Here is a 7,388-nt window from a genome sequence, read left to right on the forward strand (position 1 = left end):
CTTACTTGCTGAAGAGCAAGCATTCCATTGAGAATTCCTCATTGAAAAGATTAGCAAAGAATATGTGGCATCTTAAATCTACTACTATGTTTATAAAAAAAAAAATTATAGTTATATGGACATTGATTAGGCTGCCTAAGAGAAACTAATTTTTTCTTTTTTTTTTTTTTTTTAGGCGAGGCATCCCTTGGTTGACCTCACAGATTGCAAGGACCTTGTCAGTTTATAATCTCTTATTATTACTATTATTTTTTAAATTTCTTTTGCCTACAGCATCTGGTTTTCCTAGGTGGTCTCCCAACCAAGTACTAACCAGGCCCAATCCTGCTTAGCTTCTGAGATCAGATGAGATCGGGCTTGTTCAGGGTAGCATGGCCGTAGACAGTAAGAGAAACTAATTTCAAATACATTTTTAAATCATTTTTGTCTTAATATATTTGAAGTAAGGTTGACATTTTAAAATATCCATTTATTAAAATATGCTGAAATTTGGAACAAATTTGGAAATTAGTTAATAAATTATTTGTTATGAATTGCAGTTAATATAATTTAAAACATAAAAAAAGCTGTGACTTAGACTTGTACGTAACTAATTTAGATTAGATTTTCCTAAATTATTTAAAGTTAGTGAATATCATTTTATTGTTCATGTAGTTTTGCTCTTTCTCATTTTATTGAAATTTAGGACAAGATCTCAAAAAAAAATCTTTAAAAATCAAGTTATTTATTTAGAATTTGTATTCAAAGAGAGTGAACTACATAAAAGCAATAATAATTTAAGAAACTCACAGAGATGATGGGAGAAAGTAGAATAAATGATATCCAAAGGAAAACATGGAGAAATATGGTATTAATTAATCTCTTCTGCTTTCAGTAGGAAGGAACTAAAAGATGTGATTTTTGTTGAAGTGACAGTTTAACAGCATTTCATTTTCTGGGAAAAAAAAATGAGTTCAGGAAACGACGCCTGAAATCAAGCATTTGTAAAAGTTCAATGGGAGCCTAATTTAAAAACACAAAAGATAAAATCATTGATACTCTCTAATGGTGGTTCTTGATAAAGTTATTTTTATTCTTGGAGATTTAAAAACTTTGAAACAGTGTTTCTGAAAGTGGCATCAGGTAAAAATCAGGTTTGCTCTTTCTTGTCAAATTGCAATTTAGTATAAGATGTCATGACTATAAATAATTATCTTTTAAAAAATTCAAGTCTTTTTTTTAAACTTCAACATGGAAATAAGAAAACTAGAGAAAAATAGTAATTTGTTAGGAATTTCAAGGGGATTCCAAAGAAATGAGAATAAATCATATTTAATACAAATGGGAAAATATTTAAAATGTATATAATATAATCAATCTACCATGTATGTTCTATATAAATGTATATATTCATTTATATAATAACAAAATTTTATATATCACTTATATGCTATATATTATAAACAATATTAGTATTAACTATATTAAAATATAACACATATAATATAATTTTATATATAATTATATCAATTCTATAATATTAACATGACATTAATGTATATATTTGTCCATGTGTGTTTTGTTTTTATTTTGTGGACATATGAATATATTATATTATATAAAATATGATACATTTTATGACTATATGGTGCATTTATAATAAGATTATTTTCCTTAGTGTATATTGTCCTGTGTAAACGTAAGTAGGCCTTAATATACATTTTAATGCTAGTTAAAATTATATTGGCATATAAATATAACTTTTTTCTATTACCACTGTATGTTGCAAACTCTATATAGCCACCCTAAATTACTTAAAGTTTTATTTTCTGTCTCTAGTTACTAGTATCCTAGCTAGAACATATGACATTTCAGTATGTTTCAGAAATTGTCTATGAAAAAATAAATTATAAAATATGGTTTCATTTTGTTTTTAGTAAAATAACACATTTTTAAATACACATTAATGGAGTATCTACCATTAACCAATGGTAGTTTTGATTATGCTATTTACTAAGATTAATCCAATGAAAAAAATATATAATTCCTGCTTTCTAAGAAAGGAATTTTAATAGAGAATACAGATATTAAATAACTATATATACAATTAAATATTTAATACAATAATAATGCTGAATATTAATAGAGTGCTGTGCTGACATATTAGAAGAAGGCCATATCAACACAAAAATTTTAATGAAAAGGTTTTTTTCCCAAGGAGGTTATTTTAGGTAAGCTTTGAATATTTCAATCTGAATTAAGTATAAAAGAGGAAGAATATTCTAAAAGAGGAAATGGCTTCTAGGAAGGATCTGAAACAAAAAGTAGCATAGTCATTAACAAAGGCAGGGGAGGACAAATTGATCAGAAAGAAGAAAGTAAAGGAGAAAATGATACAATATGAAGATCATAAAGTTGGTAATATCTATATTCTACAGTCTCTTTATGATTAAGTTACAAGGTTTGAATTTAGGTGAAGAACAATGAACAATATTGAAGATTCCTTAGATAAGATATGGATTCTTGGTGTAAGACACAGATAGTGGAAATGGAATGAAGTCAAGATTTTTTTAAAAGTCAAGTCTATAAAACTGACTGGTCAGATATAAAGGTTTGAAGAGAGAGGACTCAAGAAAAATTATAGGTTTCAGCCTTGTGCAGTTAGGTGAATGATGTTATGATCCATTAAGACAATGAAGATTATAATTTTTCTTTTTCTTTTCTTTTGATATCATTTTTACTTAGGTTTATATATTTTTTTCCTTTGGTTAAGGAATGATGATGAATTCTGGTTTTAACATTTTGAGTTAAAAATGATTATGAAGTATTCACTTAGATAAGTCAAAAAGGCAGCTAGTTTTAGAATGTCTGGTCCTTAGATTATATCATGAACTATATTTTTAGTTTATACTCTTGGGATAATGACTCCTAAATGGCATTTAAAGTTGCAAAAAAAAAAAATGGTGATATTACATCAGGAGAAAGTAGTGAGGATTAAATAAGATCAAAGAATGAAATGTAAGAAAATTCAGCACTTAACAATAATTGTATATGTGTGTATTTGTGTGTATTATTAATACTTCAGGAAAGAAAAATATTCTCGTTTACATGTGATTTTTTGTATGAGAGTTACAATGTTATCTTTACAAACTTTTCTATTTTTAATCACTGTCTTCCCTTAATGCCTCCCTTCTTATCTATATTTACAATTATTTTAGAATATTAAGGAATACTGTAAGCAAAATGATATCATGCTACAAGGAAATACTGAGAGACAGAGGCATATGGGAACCAGATAATTGAATTTGAAAACAATGAAAGTAACTCTATGAACAAGAGAGATGAGAACAAAGTAAAAGAGTAGAAACTGAGACAAGCTGGTTTTAAAGAGTTAAGGGGTAAATTTCCACTGCTTCTATCATATTTGTAAGGTCATGGTATCTTGCATGTTTATGCTGGGGAGTAGAATAGACAGCAATTATAGCCAGTTAGCTGCTTCATGAAAAGTGAGATGGGAAAACTTTATAGTTCTTTGTAGAGAAATATAGCTTGAGCTACTCTCTGCAGGGTAAGACAACTGAATAAAAGTGAATCTCAACATGTATTCTCTGTGGGTGTTCAAAGAATCAATTTTTGTATAAAAGTGTCCAGAAAGTTCAGGAGGCAGATGACAATGTGAATACACCTCAAGGTCTTGCATTTACCTCATGAGAAAAATAATAACTGTATGTTTGTGTAGCATATTACACAGTATATCTATATATAAATACTTAAATGTCATTTGTATACATATGTATGCATGTATGCATATGTCAAAAGTGTTAATATATTTGCAAAATGACATTTTCTAGAATGGATCATGTTCTGTATTAGTTGTATAATACATGGTAAAAACCATGACATATAATTTCTTTTAAATCAATATCTCAGTCTAAGTTTATGACAGAAGTGCTAGACCAGTACTTTAGATATTGCCAGGAACAGCAATCATATGAGATTAAGTCTAACTCATGAGACAGTCATTTATGACATGAATTACCTAAGGAAAATGTATTATTGCCTATTACAGGACTATGGTGTCACAGTAGTTTATTTATTAAAAAGAGGTAATAAAATATACTTGCTTTACAGTATTAAAAGTTCTCAAAAATATTAGCAGGGACTTCTGATTTCAGTACCAACTAATCAAAAGATAGGTAGTAGTCAGCCCTATCCTTACAAATAAAAAACCTGAACAAACTGAAAAATCTACAACTTTTCTTCAACCTATCAGGGAAAACCATCCCACAAAATTGGAAGAGAGAGGGGCATTCAGAGAGATAAAACTAATGAGCTTATGTGAAGCAAAAGCTGCTAGAGATATAAATTAGTAGATGTACTTAATTGGCATTTTGACATTTGGTAGATGATGAGTGTGGACTAGCATGAAAATGTAAGAATCTTGGGGGCACAGTTTTAAGGAAACCCCATAACTCCATATAACAGAGGCCTACATTCCATGGGAGAATTTTGACAGAGTCTTATCCCAGCTAGTGAAAAGTAATTCCTCCTCATTCCAGGCCCTTCCAGTTTTCACGTCTCACCTAGGGAGAAAATTGTAATCAAAAGGGGTCAGGACTTTAAGGACATATGGTCGGAATGATACAGTTGAGAAGCTAGTAAGAGGCGGGAGGAGGGAAGAGAACTATGTCACAAGAAAAATACTTATGAGAGTTAAAGACTCTAATGAAAAAAATAAGACGACATGTAAGAACAGATGGGTAATATAAGCAGAGAGATTAAAACTCTAAGAAAAAAAAATCAAAAAGAAATACTAGAGATAAAACACATTATAACAAAAATGGAAGATACCTTTGATGGGCTCATCAGAAGGGACATAGCTGAGAAAAGAATCAGTGAGCTTGAAGGTATGGAATAGAAGCACTTCAAATGCAATGAGATTTTAAAAAGAAACAATAACCAACAACTATGAGACAATTTCAAAAGGTGTAACATACATAATTGGAATAACAGCAAGAGAAGGAAGAGAATAAAACAGAAGAAATACTAGAAGTCATAACTGCATAGAATTTTTCAAAATTAAAGACAGGCCCCAAACCATAGATGCAGAAAGATCAAACAACACAAAAGGATAAATACCAAAATTTCTGCACCTAGACGTATCATGATTAACTGCAAAGAATAAAAACGAAGAAAATTTTGAACTAGATGAATGTGGAGAAGAGGAGCAATCATACCATACCTATAGAGAAACAAGAATAAGAATTACATCGAACTTCTCTTTAAAAAGCTTGCAAGTAAGCAGAGAGTGGAGTGAACTATTTAAAGTATTGAAAGAACAAGACCATTATCCTGTAGTTTTGTATCCAGCAAAATTAAACTTCAAAATTGAAAGAGAAATAAAGACATTATTAGGCAAACAAAAACTAAAGGAATTTATTTTTTTAAATAAAATTATTGGTGTGACATTTGTTAATAAAATCATATAGGTTTAAGTGTACAATTTGCTAGTACATCATATGTATATTTCATTGGGTTCACCACCCAAAGTTAAATTTCCTTACATCACCATATAATTGACCCCCTTTAGTTCTATCTACTACCCTCCTTCTCCCTAATCAACTGGTAACCACTAATCTACTGTCTGAGTCCATGAGTCTCTGTTTGTCATGTTTGTTTGTTGCTTTCAAGTTTAACAACTCATATTTAAGTGAAAGCATATGGTTCTCAACTTTTTCTCTCTGACTTATTTCATTTAGCATGATAATCTCAAGATTCTTTAGAAGGCCTTTTGGCAGAGGAAATGACATAGCTCAGAAACTTGCATTCTACATAAGGAAAGAAACCGTAGCAGAAGGAATCAATAAATGTAAGGTCAAATCTTTATTTTTCTTATTCATTATTCATCCAAAAGATCTCTGTTTAGAGCATAATAGTAACAGTGTATTAGGTCATTATATCTTATGAAAAAGTAAAATGCATTTTGACAGAAATATCAAAAGAGGCAAGAGGGAGAAATTGTGAATACTCTTTGATAAAGGACCTGTACTAAACATAAAGCAATAGAGGTGTTAATTGGAAATGGATTTAAATTATTAAAAAAAAAAAAAAGAAAGAAAAAACAAATATAGATAGATGATAGATAGATAGATAAACAATTTGATATTCACTAAAAAATGAATAAAAATGATAAACTTCTAGAGAAGATAAAATGAAGTAATTTAAATTGCTCAATTAAAATCAGAGAAGATAGGAAAACATGGAAAAGATAAAGGAAAAAATTGGACAAATAGGAAAGATTTATGAAGGTGGAAGATACTAATCCATCCATTACTATTCACTTTAAATGCGAATGGTCTGAATTAAAAGACAGATTTTGAGAGTGTGAGACGGTAAAAAAAAAAAGACCAAACTATATGTATTATATAAGAAACCAACTTTAAATATAAAAACAGGTTAAAATACAGGAGTAGAGAAAAACGTACCTATTTTGTAACACTGTTATTTTTGTTGAGAACATTTGTATCTGTGTTTATAAGGTATATTATTTTATAGTTTTATATGCTTGTGATACCTTTATCTGTTTAGGTATGTGGGCAATGCTGACCTGATGTTAATACTAATATGATCTCTATGTCAGAAAAAAAAGGAATAGCTAAATTAACTTATAAATTTTAAAATTCATTTAAAATAGCGCCAAAAAATTGAAATATCTAGGTATAGATCTAACAAAATATATTCAAGATATTTAAATGGAAACTACAAAATACTGAAGAAAAAATTCAAAGATTAAAATAAATGAGAAAGACCTTATGTTCATCAACTGGAAAACTCACTATTACTGAGTGCAATCGCGGTTAAAATTTTAGCAGAATATTTTGTAGATATTGTAAAACCTACTCTAATGTTTGTATGGGAAGGAAAAATGTCTAATAAGGCTATCAGAATAATGAAGAAAAAGGACAAAGAGGATTCTCACCATCTAATTTCAATTTTTAATATAAAGCTATAGTAATAAAGATAGCATGTTAATATAAAAATAATAGACACACGGAAAAATGAAACTAAATACAGAGCCTAGAAATATACCTACACAACTATAGTAAATTAATTTTAAACAAAAATATAAAATAAATTAAATGGAAAAAAAAGATAATCTTTTCAATAAATGATGCTGAAACAATTGTATATCCTAAACTCTGACAATAAATTACAATAAAATCCCAAGTCATTTATTCTTACTTTCTCTCTAATGTCTATTTTGAAGCTGCTAGGGACTCTTCACTTCTCTTTCCAAAAAGCCTCATTATTTGGGTAATAAACCTTTCAGATCCTCTTGCTGCACCTGTAGCATCATGTTTCAGAATTTGAACTAAATTTTGGATAAGAAGTTGATCATACTCTCGTGA

The 7,388-nt window shown here is 29.0% G+C and overlaps 1 pseudogene; it reads right to left on the reverse strand.

Annotated features, from left to right (window-relative positions):
- Positions 1 to 264: 264 nt before the first annotated feature.
- Positions 265 to 383, reverse strand: LOC112469290 (annotated as a pseudogene).
- Positions 384 to 7,388: the final 7,005 nt, after the last annotated feature.

Source organism: Pteropus alecto, unplaced genomic scaffold (assembly GCF_000325575.1).
Source record: "Pteropus alecto unplaced genomic scaffold, ASM32557v1 scaffold146, whole genome shotgun sequence".
Taxonomy (NCBI): domain Eukaryota; kingdom Metazoa; phylum Chordata; class Mammalia; order Chiroptera; family Pteropodidae; genus Pteropus; species Pteropus alecto.